Genomic DNA, 21131 nt, shown 5'->3' with positions numbered 1-21131 from the left:
AATTTCATACCTCCATGTTTTTGCCTGGGCTGTTCCCTCAACTCAACAGGCCACTTCCCCCAATCTTCTTGTCCCCTCCCACATATTCTCTCTTACTGAAATCCTGCTCCTTTCAAGGCCCAGCTTAAATGTCACCTTCTCTGGGAAGCCTCTCCTATCCAACAGCTCCTCCACATCTCTCTGTTACTTCATTTCTAATCCACAGTTGCACCTCTATTTTCTGGTGCTGATTTCATCCTGGTGAAGTAGGTCAACACAGGATAAGGTATCAAAGGGCTCAGGTCCATACACAGGCTCTAGTATCCCTTCCATGTATGTGTGCCATGTCACAGAAACTTCTAAGAGCCTCTCTTTCCTTTCAAGTAATAAGGTGATGATCATAATACCTACCTCATGGACTGGTATGAGTAGCAAACATGACAACAGATACGACTGCAAATTTGAAGTTCAGAAATATGAGCACTCATTTTTGTGACTTTTAATATGATTCCCTACCTGGGGTTTTAAGCTCCTGGTGAGCCCACTCTGATTCATATCTGTATCTCAATTACTCAGATCCCAGAGCAAGTACTTAGAAAATGTGTGATGAGTAAATGAATAAATAAATGAGTCAAATCAGAGGCAGGAAATAGAGCAGATGATCCCCTCAATATGAAAATGACTCTTTCATATCACTTAAATTAGGGCTATCCTGATATTTCTTCTTATAACACCTAATTTTTCCCTTCATATCACCTATCACAATACGAATTGCCTATTTGTATGTTTACTGGTTTAACAGCTGCCAGCTCCTTTTGAGAAGCTGCAATGGTGGAGGTCATTTCTTTTTTGTTCAATGAATATCTAGCACCTAGAACAGTGTGTGGCATGTAGCAGGTGCTAAATAGGTATCTGTTAAATGAATAAATGCACAGATTTTTTTGTTTATTTATCAAAATGGAAAATCATGCCCAGATGAAAGGTGAAATCAAAGTGTAGGCTTTCATTCAGCAACTATATGTTAGCATAAAGAAACTGTCTTGTCCCCACCCCATCCCCAAGTCTGGATTAGTAGCCCCAGTCTGAGTTCCCATTGTCTGTTCCATTTTCCCCCAATGGAAATAGTTATCATGCTGTACTCGGTTTGCCTGTGTCCTTTTCTCCTTCCTTACTGGGCTATGATCTTCAAAATGGAACCAGTTTTCATTTGTCTTTATGTCTTAAATGTAGTCCTGGATGCTGAAACATAGCAAAAGGGAATAATTATGATTGTGAAGTTGTCTGACATGTGGTCCAATGCCCTTCTGTTTGCCAGGGCCCATAGATTTTTTTCTTTTATTTGGCATCTTTGTTTATCAAAACTTTTTCATGTTACACAATGGTGGAACCAACAGAGCTGTAATTTTGGTTTCACAATCTACTGTGGTGACTTCACGTTCATTTGACAGTTCGATTGCATTTCTGACAACTGAAGATTTCCCCTCCATCTGCGGTATAGGGACAATATATGGGACAGAGTGGCATGTGTAATGTGTATGTGTGGTGGGAACATTGGGTGAAACTGTAAACTGCAAACACACAGGAAACCCTGGAAGGTAAATAACTGAGCATTGTGGAAGGTGACTGCCCATGAGTTTCCAAAGCTAGAAAACGCAGCAGTCTTCTGGAGGCAAGTTTTTCAAAGGCTCAGACTTTGGAAAGAGTATCCACTGCAAATTGTGAAATCAGAGAACTCCATCGACTATCACAGAATCAGAAAAGCCGGGGCAGATGCCAGGTGGAAAACAGGATAATCATGTAGAATAATCACGTTTCAAGAGGTAGGTACTGAGGGCGGAGCGGCAATGATTTGAGCCAGAGAAGATCTGAGCCAGGGCAGCTAGGATTGGGAGAAGTATCATTTGCAATGAATTTCATGTGTATTTCACATAGCTGTCACAACAACCCTTCCAGGCTGCTATCATTTTAAAGAGGATGAAACTGAGGCTCAGAGAGGCTGAGTGATTTGCTCAATGATGCATTGGTCATAAGTGGCCATGTCAGGATTGGAAACCAGATCTGTGTGACTCCAAACTCAGTGTTGATCCCACTATCCCCCAATGCTTCCTGGGAGAGGCTTGGGCTGTCTCTGCCTGATCTGTCAGGAATGATCTAGAGCTCTGGTTCTGGTTCCCAGTATTAGATAAGCTACTTTCAAAAAACAAAACAAAAAATAAATACTCCCGCCACACACAACAACAACAACAACAACAACAACAAAGATTTAGGGTTCTACATCAGACCTACTAAAAAAAGCATCTTCGGTTTGTGACTTGGGACTTCATATTTTTAAAACTTCTCCAAGTGATTCTTGTGCTCAAGGGCAGAGAACCACTGATGCATAGGGGATTCCTGCTGTCACTGTGGTGTTTGACTTGTGACCTTTACTGTTCCTTCAAATTTCTGGGCTGTATGTCCCAAGTCTCTCTGCTTGTTGGTGCTCAGAGCGAAATCCCTTCCTGTTGATCTAAGGAAAAGTCCTTAAAAATATAATCCATGCTTTATTTATCCCAAAATGCACGCCTTTTCCCCTTCATTTCAGTATCTTTGAAACTGACAGCTTCTTACAAGGGATGCTGCCATCTAGTTTTTGTCAGCCAGGCAGCAGTCGGCATTGTCGTGTCTGTGTGGGCTTAGCCATCATTCCCAGTGGTACAACTGGATAAGAACAATCATCAACATTTCAGGCTACAAACTACTTAAGAACTAAGTGAAGAAGGAGTATGAACCCTGACTGTTGTCTGACAAACTTCATTGACAAGTCCTGGTAAAATTAAGAAATCACTGGCATTAAAACTTGAAGGAAAATCCCAGAGATCATGGTGGAATCATTTTTTAAGAAATGCAGCAATAAAAAGGAATGAAGTACCGATGCATGCTACAACATGGTTGCACACTGAAAATACTATGCTATGTGAAAGAAGCCAGTGACTAAAGACCATGTATTGTATGACTCCATTAATATGTCCAGAACAGGAAAGTCTATGGAGACAAAGTAGATTAGTGGTTGCCTAGGGCTGCGAGGTTGAGGGGAAATGGGAAAGGCTGCTATTGGGTATAGGATTTCATTTCTATGGAACAGTCCTAAAACTGACTGTGGTGCTAGTTGCACAACTCTATGAATATACTAGAATCCAGTAAATTGTACTCTTTAAATGGATGCGTATATGGTATGCAAATTATATCTCAATAAATCTGTTGAAATTAAAAATAAAAAATAAAAACTATGAGGAAGAAAATAAATAAATGCAGCATTACCAATCTATTGAATAGCAGAGAGGAAAACAGTGTATGGGAAAACATACAATTCAATGATCCTGGGTCAAAAAGTGATTCAGAAAATGTTCAAAAACTGACTGTGGGGACGAATGCATAATTATCTGATGGTACTGTGAACAACTGATTGTACACCATGGATGATTGTATGGTACGTGAATATATCTCAATAAAACCGAATTTAATTTAAAAAAAGTGATTCAGAAAGGCAGCCTCTAAATGTAAAGAAGTTTTATGAATATTTGAACATTTATTTGGCTTTATATCAAAAAAGGGTATAAAATTCTATGCTAAGTAAGAATAAAACAATCTCTTCAATAAGTATAAAATCTAAAAATTTAATTGATAGAAAGCATTGGGTTATAGTTTAGTTGGCAGCACTTTCTTTTCTTTCTTAGAGGCATCTAAAATAAGATGCATCTTCTAACCAATGGCTGCTTGGTGTGATAAAATACAGTGCATAAGTCTCAGTCACTTGAGGCTGAATTGCCCAGCCAATGACCACCTGTGACATACTGGATGCATCACTTCCCTCCTTATTTCTAGGCTTTCTAATCTTTATAGAGGATTTATTTCTAAGGAGCCTCCTGGCTCTGAGTAACTCTAGTTCTAATTAAAATTTTTATTCATGTCTGATAGGAAATTCACCATTCATTAGATCCTGCACCAGATCATAGGCTTGACAATAAAAAAGGAAAAGAGGAAAATATCATACCCATCTAAATTTATCTTCTACTCTAGGGGATATGCTAGAAGAGAAAGGTAAAATTATTTTTTGTACTTCTTCCCCTGATTATCCATACAGGTTCATTTCTTAAACCTTTCTGAATTCCAGATTCCCAGAGAACTGGGGATGACTGAAACAGCACATTAGAGAAAGGAACTCTGGACCTCTGGTCAAAATGTGTTCACTATGGCAGCCAACTGCTTGGGCTGTAGCTTTGACCTTAGGATGAGTTCTCCTTGATGTGTAATCATCCAGCCTACAGGTGTTTTCCTGAAGATCTGTGGGCAGAGCATCAAACTGGCCATCTAAAGTCACTAATCCAGGATGCAACTCATGCAGAGACAGAACTTTTAAAAAGAAAAGAAACAAGATGGAAGAAGAGAAGTGCTTGTAAATGCCATTGGAAAAGTGGAATTTTTTAGTATATTAAAGAATTAGTTTTAGATGCCAGTCTTCACAACAGATTATTTCTGTCTAAAATGTAAGTACTCATGCTTATTTTAGCAATCTTCAAAACAGGTGAGAAGTTGGAAATGCCTAAATGTCCAATACTGGAAAAAATGTTATGTAAAATATGAAATATCTACATTATGATACAGTATAGAATCAAAAATGTTTACAAGATGTCTGTGAAATTTATGAGGAAATTTTTGAATACTGTATCTAATAAAAAAAAAACAGAAAAAAATCAATACCCCTTATGTTTTCCTCCATATGAGGAATATGCATTGACTGGGAAGGAGGTACACCACAACCATGATCATTCAGACTGGTAGAGTTCTGAATGATTTGTCCGTGTTTCTGCATTTCCATTCTATAATGGGTGGGAAAAACCATTTTCCATCACAAAAATTAATTTTATGACACTTTAAGCATGTTTCTTCTTGCAAAAATAATACATGTTCATTATAGAAAATTTAGGGAAAAGGGAAAACACAGATCTGCCAGACCTAAGAAAAAGAAAACAACTGATAGCATGAAAATATATATATAACATGTATATTTTCTTTCAGTCATTTTGCATGAATCAACAGACTACACACACATCACACACACACACATGCACACACACACAAAGAAGATCCTTAATAGTATGAGTCACTGTGAGATCTACCCAGCCTTTGCTGAGAACTATTCCCCAAACACCCAGCATCAGGCTCTTTTAGCCATGTTTGTCCAATGTAATGCTGCCCCTTTAAGCAAAGCCCATTGGACCAAGAGTAAACACTTAACCCACAGAGGTCCAATAATATTCTTCCTCCCAGGAATTAAAGCTGGCAATACCAAAGTACTAGAAAGACAGCCAGCTGGCTGAAATCACTGGAGCTCAGGCAGCAATTTGCTACCATGAGCAGGTGGAAATAGAGGGAAATGTGGATATAAGAGCTGATGGTCTCCAAAACTTCCAGAAGATAGCTCCTGGGGTTCCTAACACCTCCCCAGTTCCAGTGTCTCTTGCTCTACGAGATTTCCCCTTTAGCTCTCAATAAACATACATACACCCCTATAACTAGATGAGCTTTTATTAAGGCACCCTATATACTATCTTGTAAACTGCTTTCTTTAATAATACTTAGACGAGTTTTACAATTTGCTTTCTAATAAACCCTGTCATGAACATCCTTACATGTAAATCTTGTATGAAAAAATTTTCTAAAATAAGTTCCTCAATACACATTGGTAATTTGTCATTAAGAATAGTTTATTAATTTACCTTACCATCAGCAATTTGTAATAGTGTCTACTAAATATTGTTATGTGATCTTTAATGAAAAAAAAGAGGACTTCAACTTCTGCTGGTATGTAATATCCTTTAAGATCCACTATCTATATGGGGCCTAATAAATCCTATCACTTCAATTGATTATGCTGTTTTAATATCAGATCAGTTCAAGTTAATATGTATATTGCTTTTGGTCAAAGATCACTGTAAGACTGTCAGAAAAAAAAAGTAGTTTCAGTGTGAACTTTAAAATAACTTAGAAGAATCTGAACAAAGCCAAGGTATAAATTCTGGAAAAAAAATAGATAACATATTGAAGTTATTAAAGACCATCATCAGCCCCATTTATCAAAGTGTTGTTCTAAGAGTATGATTTTTGGAATAACCTTGATAGTTCATCTTTTGAATCATCTAGTCTTAAAAAAAATGCCAGATAGTATCTGTGTTAGACAGCAATATTGCATTTTTGGAACTCCGTTTAAAATGAATACTAGCTCTGCTAGATACATACCCGAAGGACAATCATGCAAGGTTTCTGATACACAGAAAACAATTTAAAGGAAAAGAAGGGAGTTCTTCATACTCATAGGTTTCAGGATCGTAGCATAAGAGGCATCTGATACTCTATTGTTAATCATGACATAGTTTTGAAACAGATTGCCATAAAACAGAAGCTTAAAATTACTGAAAGAGCAGGAGCTCAACAAGGTAGAACAATTTACTACTATGCCATATCCTATGTTGCTTAGTTGAACCAGGGAACCTGTCCAAATCATGCTCCCTTAGGAAAACAGTCTTTAATTTCCTCATTCCCCTATTCCCCTTTCCAATGGCCTCTCTTGAAAAACCATCCTCATCCACAGATGGTCAAGATTATGATGGAATTTTGTTTTCCTCTCATGTGAACTTGGAGCTGATAGAAGCTTCTAAGCTCCTTGCAGGGTTCTGCTGACAAACCCACTGGCCCCAGAACTATCTGAGACATTGGGATGAATCTTCTGAGAGACTCCTGTGGGTATTTTCTGTGGAGCCACGAGGCACAGTGGACAAGCACTGATGAGGACCTGGAGTTCAGACCTCTTGTCACTGCCCCTAACAAAGCCAACATGACCTGGGGTACGTAACTAAACCCCTTCATCATCTCTTTCTCCACTGAAAAACATAACATAGTCTAGTTCTAACAGAGAGACTGGGGAATGGGTTAGCAACATCAAATTTCCTGCAGAAGCTCCTGGGAAGGGGCTGCCAGAAAGGACCTCATTTGTAAAGGAAGGCATTACTCTCAAAACTCTCCATGGGCACTTCATGGCTCTGACATTCTAATATTCCATGATTAATCAACCCTGCAATTTGCACTGAGGAGGTCATACTAAGGTGTATGCAGTGTCTGGGGAGAAGTGAGATATCTGAATGAAAAATGGAGTATCTCCAGATATCCATGGGAAGGAGAGGGGAAGTAGCCCCAAGGCCTCCATGTCCAATCAAGTGACTCACTTTAAGACAGCACTCCCATTCCTCAAAAAAAAAAAAAAAAAAAAAAAAAAAAAATAAAAAAAATTAATCACTGACAAAGGACACAGATATCTTAGACATGATGGTGTTAGGACTTTCCCTGAAATGGCCCCCCTTTTTTTTTTCCTAGGCAATTTGCTATGTTTACACATCTCAGAAAAAAAGGAAAGGGTGACTTGGACTTCTCTATTTACATAGTTGATTTTACGTGCTTGTGAGGTTCTATCACATTTCTGACAGTTACACCTTTTTTGTCATTTGATGATTTGGTTGACTGGTTCTTAGGAATAGCAGAAGTTATACTGGAAAGCAGTAAGGACACGGACAATATGCTTTTGACACTAAAGTAACACTCTGGATTAGGCATTGGGGGCTGGGCCTATAAATCACAGCAGCAACACAACAGCAATTTTCTAGGAGCCAAATCAGTGGGTAACATGGCAAAGAAGATGAAGCTGAGAGATTTTTGTGAACGTCTTAAGGATATACAAGGTTACAAAGCATAAAAAAGCCTTAGTGGGATTCCCCCATCTTTCTTCCCAGCTGCAGAAACATCCTCCCTAGCTTATTTTGGAATGGGAACCAGAAGACCCTCGGTGAGAATGGCAGTGCCTTGCTACTGCCCAGCTACTGGTTCCTCTGTATGCCTGAGAAAACATGACGGACCCTGCTTCTCCCCAGTCTCTGGGACAGTTCCTTCCAGCCTCCCAGTGATTTTATTGGACAGCATCAGCGGCTTCTGACCTGCAGTTAGGCTAGGGCCCAGATGTGCCAACTCACAGCCAGGGATGCCAGACCTGGCATGGGGGGCTGTCTGCCTGGGGCTATGGGCTATCCCTGAGAAAACAGTTTGAGAGGGCCTGGAGCTTTAGCCCAGAGCTGGGTGCCAGTGGGTTTCTGTATACCTTTGCACCTGGTCCTGAAATGGCTGAGGAAGTGCCCCATAGATTTATATGTAAAATGGTGCTTTCAAAATTGGAGAATGAACTGTGGGTTGGAGTCTTCATATGTAGCCCACATCTTGATACTCAGTGCCTCATTTGGGATGTCCCAGTTCCTTCTCATTATCTTAAAGCAGTTATTTTCAAACATTTCAAAGCAATCAAATGAATCTACCTTACCAAAAAAACTTTATGCATATGTCCTATATGTCAATAGATGAGAGGGGGGCCATCAGATGGTATCCAGCCCATCACCCCCGACAGCAGTCCTCCTGCTCACCTTGCCATGCCCTAAGGCCTAGCCACAGATCCCTTAAGCTCTCAGAAATGTATCTGAAAACCATAGTTTAAGGACTTTTATAAACAGCTCAAATCTTTCTTAAAATCAAATTCAGTTTTTAAAATCACCAATAATTTTGCAGGAAAAGTTGTTTGTTTAAAGTAAGTTCACGTGTAGGTGGTATCAGAATGCATTTAACAGCCATTTCCTAAACACAGGGTCCAGGCCAGGCACTGTGCCAGGCAGTGGGAAAAAAATTTAATTCTAACACTAAATTATGCCTTATTGCCCAGTGACCTTGGGAAAGTCACTTTCCCCGAGTCCCTGTTTTTATAGGTACTTGTAAAGTGAAAAGTGCTATGTGAGGGCTGATAATTTTTGTCATCTGAAATCTCTTCATTTTACACTAAAAGCAGTTGGGTTCCAGAGTGGGATAGCAGACTAAAAACCCAGACAAGAGCTGGCGTCCTGACTTCTAATTGAGCATTGTTTTACATTCCCTGACTGCTGAGTTATGGAAGAAGTCAGCAAGGAGATGATGATGAGATTACAATAGTAGGGATGGTGGTGTTGTCTGAGTCTTCTGGATCCAAAAGTAAAGTGCTGAAAATGTGGAGTCAGATGATGATGGTGTGAAAGGACTCCAGAGCTAGGGTACCTAGAGGCTAGGAGAAATGACACTATAAAATCAAATATTCTGGTTGACATATACTAAGGTTCATGACAGATGACATGCCTTTATGCTTTCCAAATGCTTTATAGTTTGCCAAGCATTTTCTCTGCCTGCATTAGATGTGATCCTCCTAGCTATTGTCCTCCACTTTAGGGGTAGAGAAACTGAGTCTCAGAGATGTAAGCTAACTTGCCCAAGGTCAGACAACTGATACCTGGACAGCACAGCCTGGCCAGCTAAGTAAGTCAGGAATCTCAAATACCGCAGTGTCTGTCCCAGTTGAGTAATATATTGAGTTAGAGACAAGCATTGGTCTGAATTTTGGTCTGGGAGTGTAAAGATGGAGTGACTTTGGGGGAATAAAAGAATGGAATTGAAATTTATTGAGCATAAGCCATCATCTTGTATCTACTTTTAGAACTTAATAGTAGATTGGGGAAAACAGGCATGTAAAGAGGTAAGTAGTATCCAGTGTCATGAGAACTGTGCTGAACCAGAGATACATACAGGGGCTTGTTTAATGGTTTTAGCAAACTAAGTGATGGATATTTTGTTATTTCCAACTCTCTGAGGAGGAAACTGAGGCTCAGAGAGGCTAAGTAACCAGCTCCAGGCCGTGCAACTAGCACATGGAAGAAGCAGGAGTGGAACTTCAGTCATTCTGACTCCAAAGCTCCTGTTCTTTGTACTTCACCCAGCTGCCCTCAGCACGGGGGAGAGCATCTGCAGGCATGTCGGCTGGAGGGGGGAGGAATAATATGATTTCATTCATGTTTTATTTATGTGGTGCCGTGATATTTATCCAGAAGCTTTCATCTGAGAGATGTGAAGTGTTTTATAAACAGGTTCTTATTACTTCCTCCCTTCCCTTCTCCTCCACTTGAGTCCTTGGGAACCAAAGAGGTTGCCAGGGATGACCAAGGTCACAAGTACGGACAGGTGTATGTGTGACGGTGGTTCCCCACGTGAGGACACAGCTGTGTTTGGCGATAACAGCAATAATCTCTTACATTTGTACATTCCTTGATTGTTTACTAACTTTTTTCACGTCCAGCTTGCATTCGATCCTCACACCAGTCATGTGAAATAGGCAGAGCAAGAGCCAATTTATGGAGGAGGAAGTTGAGACTCAGAGAGGTCGATTAACTTGGCTAAAGACCCATGGCGTGTCATTAAAGGTGTGGAGATTCATTCTAGGCCTGCCAATTCATTCAAAAGCAGTGTCACAGTGGCTAAGAGGCTGAGCTTTGGAATCAGGCAGACCTGAGCTTGAGTTCTGGGTCTACTATGTACCTTCTGGACTGTATACCTAGGGTGGTGGATTTCATTTCTCCCATCTCATTTTGTCATCTGCAAAGTGGGCAAACTAATCATTCCTTCCCTTCAGCGAACTGTGACAAATTCAATGAGATAATTTGTATAAAGAGCTTATCGTAGAGTTTGGCATATAGGGAGCTCGCAATAAACAGTAACTTCAGCTGTGATTCCAATAGGGGCCTCTTTTCTCCATAATCACTGTCTGGGAGGAAGGAATGGAGCTTGCATACACCTGAGGGGGTCTGTTTGGGGGCAGGGCAAGGTGTGCGTGCGGTTTACCTACTGCTGCCACCCAACCTGAGGTTCTGTGTCTCCGTTCCCTCCCCCTCAGGCATCATCCCATGTGTGGGCTGCATTTTCAGGCAGCCTGTTTTGGCAGCAGCTTTGGGAAGCATGCACTCCCCAACTCACCCCCAGAAGTGGCCCTGCCCACCTGTCTCCAGGCCTAGCCTCTGACAGCCCTGCTTTGCCTCCGAGAAGAACAGCAAACCTGCGTCCTCAGGTGCTCTTCTCCTAGCTCTCCAACCCTGGAAGCAGCCAAGGAAAACCAAAGCACTCTGTTTGTTTTCTAAGCTGGAGCCAGGGGCGATTCCCGTAAGGCACTGCCTGGCTTAATGGGGCTGTGTCTGGGCCCTGTTTCCAAGCCAGGCTCTGGCAGAGTGGGAGGCTGCTCTCCTGCCTGGCTCCACTGGAGGTGGTGGCATTTGCTTAAGGTGATTCAAAGTCAAGGCTAAGGGGGTGGAGATGGCAGGAGGCTGGGTTGTGGTCCTGTGTTCACTGACTCACCATGTGACTCTGGCTGTGTCCCTTCCTTGCTCTGGACCTCAGCTTCTCCATCTTTACCAAATGGCAGCTCCTTTTGAATCAGAAATTCTCCCTCCCTGATGCACAAGAGAATCACCTGGGGAGTTTTATATAAATGAATGCCTGGGGCCCCCCCCCTCCATCAATTCTTATCTAATTGGACTGGTATGGGATCTGGGCAAGAGTGTTTTTTATAAGCTCCATAGATGAATCTAGCAGGACATCAGGGTCTAGATCCATGGTCTTAAACGAATTCTAAGAGCCCCATGAGCTCTGTCATGTAACGATTCGATGAAAGAGGTGAAAGAGTAGAGACAGAGAATTCTAGAATGAAAAACCCTGAAAGCTTTTTGTCTTTAAAACACCATCTAATCAAATTGCCTCATGGATGGATGAGGAAACTGAGAAACAGAGAGAAAGAGTGAATCCAAAGTGAGTCAACAATCACCAGGTCTAGAACCTAGGTCTCTGGAATCACAATGCAGATAACAACAATACAGATACTAAAAGGATTCAGAGAAAGAGGAAGAGGAAGGTGCTGAAAATAAAGAAAGAAGGAAAGGCAGTGGAAAAAAGAATAGGGTAAAGAAAACAAAGAGAATGAAATATTAAAAAAGAAGAGGGGTCAAAGGAAGACAAGGCAGAAACGTAGAGGAGGAAGAAAAAGAGAAACACAACCCACAAAAGGGGCACGAGCAACTCAGATTATTCTCAGGGAGTCAGGGCAGCTGGAAGCCGCCTTGGCTATACAGTGTGTGTTAGACAAGCCCAACCTGGGCCAGAGCTCCGATCCCAGCGGGGGCCTCAGGCCTGGGGCTGGAGCCTGCGTGGGGGCCTTCTGACTCACAGCTGCAGCTTCCTCACTCTGCTTCCAGCCTCTTGCTCAATTCAGGCAGCAGGCTGGATGGATGCTCTTTTGCAGGGTGATCCCAGACGAGGGCCCGCAACCTTTACAAATGGATGCTGGCCAGGGCCAGGGAACAAATGGGGCAGAGGACCCTGCGCTCCTGACATACAGCACAACTGGATGACTTCCAAAGAGTCCTGCGCTTTCCTGCCTCCAGGCCTGTGTTCACTGCTCACTTCCTCTTGAAAGGCTCTTTCCAAAGGCACCCCCCTCTCCAAGATGACATTCCAGGCCTCCCACCTCTGGCCCAATAATATCTCCGTACTCACCATGCATTTTACACTACTTGTAAATCTGTTTGCTTCCCCAAATGTGAGTCGAAGTTTCCTACTTCTGCACCTTTGTTTATGATGTGCCTTCTCTCCCATTCAACTGAACCTATGGGCATCCTTCAAAATCCCACTAAAAAAATCCAAATGAAAATGTCCCTGATTTAATCCCAGTCTTTCCAAATGGCCCTATCAGGTCTTCACAGTCAGAATAACTCTCTCCTTCTTCTATAAATCCATATCAAGTCTCCTGATCCTCTTCTGCATGCCAAGCCTTAGCACACTGGGCCTTCAATTGGGAATTCCCAGGTGGCTGGATTTCTTTCTGCATAAAATCCCTGTGGCTAAGCTGTGGATGGAGTTGAACAGACCTGAGTTCAGTCTGGCTCTACAAGCTGCCATCTATGTGCTTTGAGGCATAATCTCCATACTGCCAATCAGGGATGCCAATTCCTAATGCCTACAATTGTTGTGAGCATCAGCTGAGATAATATGTGGGAAGCATCTGTAACAAAATAAAGGCTTTAAAAAACCATGACTTTATTATTGTCACAAGTCCTCTTTGTGATTCCTCACAAGGTCCCCTACGGGTTCTGGCCCTGAGCAGCTCTCAGGAATGCGGCTCTCGTTACTTAACTGAAGCTCACTTGCTTTTGGAGTGTGGTGTGGGTGAGGAGGAGATTGGGAAAGGAGGAGGAAGAGAAAACAAGAATAAATCCTCCAATGCTCTGGCTACTAGGATGTTGTCATACTCTTTTACCAATGAAGAAGCTGAGGTAGGCAGACCCAAAGTAGTTTCACACTCAAGACCTCCTCAAAACAGCCAATGAAATAGGCAGGAATCCCTGTCCCTACAAAACCAAGAAAGTTACTGGGACTACATCCTGATGTATGGTAGCTTGGGACCAGGCCAAGGTGAGATTAGAACCCAGATTCTCCTGACCACTGCGATGCCTGGCCTTGCTCTGAGGCTCTGCTGCCTGCCAAGAAAAGCAGCAGCCTTGGCCCCCATGATGAGCAGATGTCAGACTTTGGCACAAATGAACCCAACTGTGTCCTAAAGGAAGCTGAATGTACTCAGAGAAATCCTGCCTGCTCTGCCTTCCACAGGTGCCTGGAGAAAGACGGGGGTAGTGTGGCAGGAGAGGGGCACTCAAAGGGCCTGGGAACTCTTTGGGAAGACATTTATTGAGTTTCATCATCCCAAGTAGATTTCCTACCATTGTGACTCTCAAACATTAGTAAACATAAGAATCACCTGGGGAGAGTTTAAAAAAAAAGATTGCTAGAAATTTTGATTCAGTAGTTGTGGGGTCAACCCAGGAATTTGCTCTCCCTGGTTGTTCTGATATCAATGGACCATACATTGAAAGCCACTCTCACCCATTCCCTGATCTCTCTACCACCTTGGCCTGCCCCTCCTTCAGAATTAACTTTTACTGAGAACACGGTTAATTCAATCCCTTTCTTCTGCCATCACCATCATTTCCTAGACTAGGGGGGTGCATCTGAGAGAGCAATAGCATTCTTCCCCCTCTGTAAGACCAGCCCCTATCCATGGGTTCCAGGTCCTTGAAGCCTCCTTTGGTACTCAGTTCTTTTAGTTATTGTATTTCTTTTCCTCTAAATTTCTTCTTCTCCTCTACTCCCTTCCATTTGCCAGACTGGCTCCAATGGTCAGTAGTTCTGGCTCAAACCTCAGAGTCAGCTTTCACTCTGCCCTTTCAGTCTTCTCCCTGCAGCAACTCTCTACCCCCACCCCTCACCACCAATGTCCTGTGGATTCCACCTCTCACAGCCTCCACCCTCCCTCCATCCTCACAGCCATCACTCTAGCTTAGTCCAAGTTTCTCCCTAGAGTACCACAGTTCAGTGAGGCTGGAGAGTAAGGTAGGAGGAGTCAGAAATCAGGCTATAGAGCAAAGGAGCTTCTAATCTCAGATTCTCAGGAAATAGGAAGAGGTACAGAGAATAAGAGGGAAGCAGCTAAAAGGTAGATGATGTCTAAGCAAGTTTGTAGATCCTTTCAGTAGAATGATGTGGCAACAGATTTTGAAAACAAAATGTTTGTTTTCTGATATATCTACACACATACCATGCACACTTAATTATAATAATTTTCAGAGAAAAAAAAGACAACCATGAAGACTTTGATCCCTTACAGTAGCTCACAGAGGCCAAAGCTGGCACACAAGACTAGAGATTCTAAGATTCTTTCCTCATGTGATGTGTGAAGGGGTGAGTGAGGAGGCAAAGCATTTTCTTTCTCAACTTCCTTCCCTTGCCTTAGTTAATCTATCACGTAAAATGGGCATATTACTAGGGAAATAAAGAGGGTATTTTGTTTGTTTTCATTCACCATATTTGGGGCTCTTTTTGTATTTTTAGGGGAAGTATTTATTTTTGCTGGAAGTGAATCTGAAAACTTATGGTCTCAAACTGTTTTATTTAAACAAAGATCATTTCCTTCTAATACAGTCTTTTGTGAAAAGCAAACAGATAAAGGTAATTTACTCTGCCACCAGCAGGAGGTGAGTGGACTCAGGCTCCTGTCCACTTGAACTTGCCTCCCTCAGTGCCTCCCGGGGTGCCTCAAGCTGTCCCTGGGGCTCTCATAACAAAGTTTTAAAACTACTGATCTGGTCCAAACTCCTTATTTTGAGATCCAGAGAGGGAAAGAGAGAGCTCTCTGGTGCTCTTGTGGTAAGCTATAGTAGAAGTGGGGTTTGAATCTTTGAATCCTGACTCCTGTACCCATACTCCACCCACCAAGTGAGGCTGCTGTGTGTGCTGGGATGATAAACCCAACTCAGAAGTCAAAAAGAAAGATGAAGATCCAAGACCTGGTTCCCTGAAACTTGGTATCACCTGGAACCAGGGTTGGGCTAGTTACTCTTGTCCAATCCACCAGGGGCACAGCCAACGAGCATATCCGACCACAAGGGCTTGTGCTGAGATTTTACAGCTTCCTTTGGAAATCTATGAAATTATCATTGTCACAAAGAATGGGAAAGGTTCCAGAAAGGGCAGCCAGTAGGACTGAAGGCAATGGATCCCAGTACAAAGAAGATTCAGGAAGCAGCAGAGGATGGGACTAGGTGAAACAGAGAGAGATGAAAGCATCCACTGACTGGGAGTCTTAAGAGGTCTCTGAGCTTGGTTCAGGCAAATACTTTCCTTTCCTTTTTTGTTTATTATTATTTTTAATGGTCTGCTGGTTTGAGGAAGATTCTGTGAATCTGAGGACATGCCAGCGAAAAGGCCAAGGAATCTACCTTTGACTCTAAAACAAGACTGATCAATAAACAGTCTGGCCTCACTTCATTTTAGCTCCCAAATTAAAAATAAATAAAAAATACAACTTTAGATGTTTATAGCATTCACTTCATGGAGCCCTATGTGAGGTCGTGACATTCAGAGAAGACCAGTCCAGGGGTCAGTGTTTTTTTTCTTCACTTTCCTCTTCTGGACATGCTTCTGGACCCTCTTCTGGACTCTATCTGTTACATCACCATTATCCTCAGGAGATGTTTACTGAGCAGCAACTGTAGGGCACAATATTAGGCCCTCAGATGGAAAGTAAACGTATGTGAGAAAAATTCTTTACTCTCAAAAATGCTTATAAGCAGGTCCCTCTGAGATGCAGCGGAAAGATCACTGGCTTTGGGAAGAAGTCAGACTTCCACCTTCCAGGCTGGCAAAACACTTCAGCTAAGACTCTACTTCTCTACAGGTAAGGTGGGGAAAATAACATCTACCTAACATGGCCCTGAACATATTGTCAGTGCTAAACAAAGGTCATAGCCTGGGGCAGCCAAATTTTGAGTGATCTTGTCTCTTGGCTCTCTGACCTTGAGAAAAATTTGAATTTTTTTTATTTTTTTATTTTTTTATTTCAGAGTTTTAGAAAATTGCTGTAGGAGAACACAATGTGAGGTTCTGAAGAGTCTTCTACTAGCCATAGATGGATGCATTTAAAGCTGTAAGGGACTCAATACATATTGAATGAACAAATGAATGAATGAATGATTAAACTATTAATAAAGTTCACATGCTTGTGACTGATTCACTTTTAAGTTTTCTATCTTATCACCTTATCGCCATTAGTCACTTTATTTCACTTAATTCCAAGGTATTTTCTTAAGTAAGGGAGAAAGGAAGCGGTAGCTAGAATGCTGACAAGTTAACGTCTGTTTTAACAATACCACAAACACTGATTGTTGTAGTAGAAAAAAATAATGTAAACCTTTTCTTGACGAAATCCTTACCCTCTGAGACCCCACACCTGAAAAGTTAATTGTCCCCTTTAAAGAGGCATCTTGGTGTGCTGAGGGGGTGGGATTTTGGACAGCCCTGGAGTACGCTATCCTGAGTCTAGTCCCACCACCACTGCTACTGATTTCCTGTGTGACCAGAAGCCAGTCCCTTCCCTGGTAGAAATTGTTTTATTGGGCTGCATGGTGTTTCCCAAAGTGTTGGACACATTAGAATTAAATAGTTTAATGGAAAAAAAAGGTCCTTTCTGATTTTCTTTCAATCCTTCAAATTCAGTCATGGAAATGGCTGGGTTTAGTGCTCATGTGCTCTCTTTCGTGTTCTTTTCTTTTTAAATTCAAATAAAATTTTAGTGATTTCCATTCATTACAACTGAAAAGGTAATGCCATTAAAGGGCATCTCCTGCTAAACTTCAAATAACAGGTTTGTGGGCCCTCTCTGAGCAGAAGCATCATATCCTACCACGTACTCAATTTATTAACTAAGGTGATTGACTGTTATCATGGTAGGAGGTGGGGGATGAAGAATGATCAGCTCATAGAACGTGGTTAAAAAAAGAAAAAAGCAAAAAGACAAAAAATAATGCAAATGAGAATTAAAGTAGTTACAGATATTAGTAAAATAAAAATACAATCCCAAGTACCCCATCTCTTAAATTATTAGAAAAAAACACAGGTAAAGTTACAGCAAATACAGTCTACACAGATTTGGGTAACTTTATTTGCATCTTATAATGATTTCTTAAGCTCTATATCCAATGAAACCATTTTTAAAAGCTCTATCAGGAAGGGAAATTAAGGTATCTATTATACTTTTCATTAAAAAAAAAAGCTAAAAATATCTGAATGAGCAAGATTCACTGTTGTAGGTAGAGGCCCTGCTAGAAGAAGCTGGATATCTGTTTAGCTTTTGTTCATTCACAAATTCCAAGTCACCATAGATACTCAGCTTCTCAGAGGGAACATACTGCTCCACAGCTGTAGCAACAGTTGCACAACAAATCCAGGGCAACACCAACACCAAGAGGACAAGAATAGTGGTTAAAATCCTCCCAGAATTAAGAAAGAGGCATCTTAAAAAGCCATCACTTTCTCCATCTTCAAGATAGCTCCTGTGTGCTTGTTGAACTTCTCATTTGCAGACAGGCATTTTGCTTAGAGATGATTCAAGTCTGTGGGCTCCTGTTCCCACTGTGGTGCATACTGAAATTCTGACTTAGACTAGAATAGAACTATTTTTCCACCATCAGCTTGGAGATAAAAATTCCACGAAGAGGTTATGAAGCTCTGTGCAGAGTCCATCATGTCACTCCAGAATGACCTCACTAGAGTAAGATGGAAGAGTAGACGCATTTTTGACATCAGGGATATTAGTTGTTCTAGGCTCGGTTCAGCGAATGGCAGCTGATTCTGGCAACCAAGATGGCAAGCACATTACCATCTTGTCAGATTGGGAATATGCTTCTGTACATGCAGATTCACATTCTGATTTGGTTTGATTTAAATCAGTTCCATTATCCTCAAACTGACAAACTGAAAATAGTCTGCAGCCTCTGTGACATGCGTATAACTCCTCTTCCTTGGGGTAAGTATGCAAGGGATAGGTCAACTGACCAGCCCGGTGGCAAGATGCTGTGTCCCCCAAGACCGGGTCAAACACTTCAGCTGAAGCAGTTCCTGAGCTTCTGGCCAGGGCCGTGGTCAGCAGCAGCAGCAGCAGCAGCAGCAGCGGGAGCCCCAGCCAGGCCTGACCCAGATGTTTCCTTTTAGCACCACCATTTCCTTCCCCTCTGTGTTAAGGTGTTCTTGATACCTCTGGAATGTTCCAACTTTCCTTCTTTAAAAAAAAAAGAGAGAGCAAGGCTCTGGCTCAGAACCTTCCACAGGCAAAAGCTTTCGCCTAGAATTTTAAAAAATTGCTTTGTTTTTCATTGTATTGATTCTCAGAGTTATTTCCTATTTATGGCAAGTAATCCTGGTTTTCCATTTACTGGTAGTGATATAAAATTTCTGTTTTTAAATCACTGATTTTAACAACAAAAAGAGTTGATTTAAAGAAGAACACATTAAGTTAATGATGTCCCAGTTGTGGTAAAATAGTGAAGGTGATATTTGCAGGTGGTGTAGGACAAACAGCTCCATGATTTTCCAGGGTCCTTCCAGGAAGGAAACTCTGAGATTATCTGTGTTTTCCAAAACCTGAAACTGCCAGCCCAAACATTCTAATGGGGATCAAATGAACTGTGGTTTTCGGGATAGAATTTCTGGGAAAATAAATTTATATAAAGGGACATCTGAACATTCACGAGCAGGTTTTGTCCTCAACCAGTTCCTCTTCGGGGAGAAAAGTAGGTCTACAGAGGTCCTGGAAGGAGTAATGTGCCCACTAACTTCGGAGGGTACAGGAAACAGCTCCCAGCTGCCTTGAGGCCACCCCAGCCACAGACTGAGGCCCTGTGATTTTTCTGAGCTTCCTAGCCTGGGCCTCTCTGCTCCCTGGCCAAGGAGAGAAGCAAGGCCAGCTGCACGGCCCAGCCCACTTGTGCATGGCCGTGCTCTCTGAGTCAAAGCAAGTCAGGGGCCTGGATGCAGGCCCCCTTTCCTGCACCCCTCAGTCCACCCCAGCCTGAAATACAGCAGATCAAGAAGGTGAAACCAGGACAACCCAAACTGCAGAGAAGGGGTTCAAGTGGGATGGGGATGGGCTTTTCTCTCCCGGCTAAGCCCACTCCATTCCCCTCCCACCAGAGATCACAGAAGAAAGCTATTAGACGGCGTCTGAAGTCACTGAGGAGAAGGAGGTCCCCAGCTCTGGAGGGAGAGGAAGGAAGATGGATTTCTCCACGGATTTATCATTCACCGAACAATAAGTGGGGTCAGCGGAATAAAAAGAAAGAAAGAATCCCAACCCTAGATCTGACAGCTGAATGACAGGAGCTGCTGGCTGTGGAATGAGGAAATGCCTCAGGGTGTGGGGGCCTGGGGAGGAATGGATTATTATTCAGAATAATCAGCATCTTGGGTTAGGGGCTGCTAGTTCTGGGATGCTGATGTGTGAGTGAGTGTGTTGACCCATTTGTGGACACATTGTAATCTCATAGCATGGAAGCATTCACTCATCCATCCAATCATCCATTCAGCAACTCTGCACTCAACACCTACGTGTGCCTGGCCCTGTGCTAGGTGCCGAACAGTCTGAACATTTTCCCTGTCTTCCTAGCACTTTCCTTCTAGCAGGGAAGGCAGACAATTTGAATGAATAATTGCAATTAAAAATTAAAAAACTACCATTTCCTGGATATGTGATTGGGGGCAATGTACTCAATTTTTCTAAGTCTTGATCTCTTTACCTGTGAAATGGGAGGAATAATGCCTAACATTGCAGCTTTCTTGGGTAGATTAAATGAGAGAATGTAAAGCACTTAGCATGAGGTGTAGCAGGAAATGGATGTCCATAGATGATAGTTTCTTTCTCTTTATGTCCTTTCCTCAATAGCTAGGCATGGATGGCCACCTTCTTGACTCTCAGGTCAGAGAAGGGCATTGATACTTTTTGTTGTAAAGCAAACACATGTTGATAGAGAAGGAAAGAACTGAGATTTAGAGAGAAAGAAAAAAATGAAATAATCTGTAATCACTCTACTTCAAAATAACCTCTCCTAACATGGTATATACTTTTCATACTTTTTTCTAAGAATATGGAAACAAACGTAGTATTTTCTGTATCTGAGCAATTACAAACACCCATGATATAAAGGAGAGTGACAATGCAGACAGAAAAAATCTTCAGCAAACACCTTTCATTCTGTTCTTTATTTCCTCAGCAGCCCTGAATTTGCATTTGCTTTAGGCACTGTCCACATTTGTGAGGCCCTGACTGAATACACATTGTTTTGATTTTTGTTTCTGCAGAAGTCCCATTACTGAGCCAAAAGCACAGGGACACAAGGGTCCTGCTAACACTGTTTGTCAGTATCTCTTCCAGCAAATGAGTTCTGGGCCCATCTATGCACCACGTCCTATGTGAAGAAGACTGCGATAAAGGACACAGGTTCTGTCTCCTCAGAGCACCCTGACTACTGTCAGCATAGCCCCCTCCCTCATCCCATCTTGAGTTTCCAATTCATCTGGCACTGTGGTGAATTGCTGAAGAACTTCAGATAAAATAACAATACGAATAGCGGCAGTAGTGGCAGCTCCCATTCAAGGCCCGTCTACAACAGAAACTGCACTGAACACTTGATATTCACTGCCTCTGATTCTCTTTACACCTCTACAAGGTAAGGACGGTTACCCCTTTCTTAGTGCATTAAAGAGAAAAGCAGGAGAGTGACTTGCCTAAGGTCATGCAGTCAGTGAGTGAGTGAGTTAGAAGGCCTCCTCTGTGTGACAAGAAAGCTTATGGAAGG

General features: G+C 42.1%; 1 protein-coding gene and 1 pseudogene across 3 annotated transcripts in view; both read right to left on the bottom strand.

Annotated features, from left to right (window-relative positions):
- Positions 1–21131, bottom strand: part of ASTN2 (astrotactin 2) — a 926574-nt gene that overhangs the window by 83140 nt on the left and 822303 nt on the right. The gene's annotated exons all lie outside the window — the stretch shown is intronic.
- Positions 17555–18501, bottom strand: LOC119505086 (annotated as a pseudogene).

The sequence above is a fragment of the Choloepus didactylus genome, chromosome 10, assembly GCF_015220235.1.
Source record: "Choloepus didactylus isolate mChoDid1 chromosome 10, mChoDid1.pri, whole genome shotgun sequence".
Taxonomy (NCBI): domain Eukaryota; kingdom Metazoa; phylum Chordata; class Mammalia; order Pilosa; family Megalonychidae; genus Choloepus; species Choloepus didactylus.
Note: the sequence above shows the minus strand (reverse complement) of the source record. Positions and strands in the feature narration are given on the sequence as shown.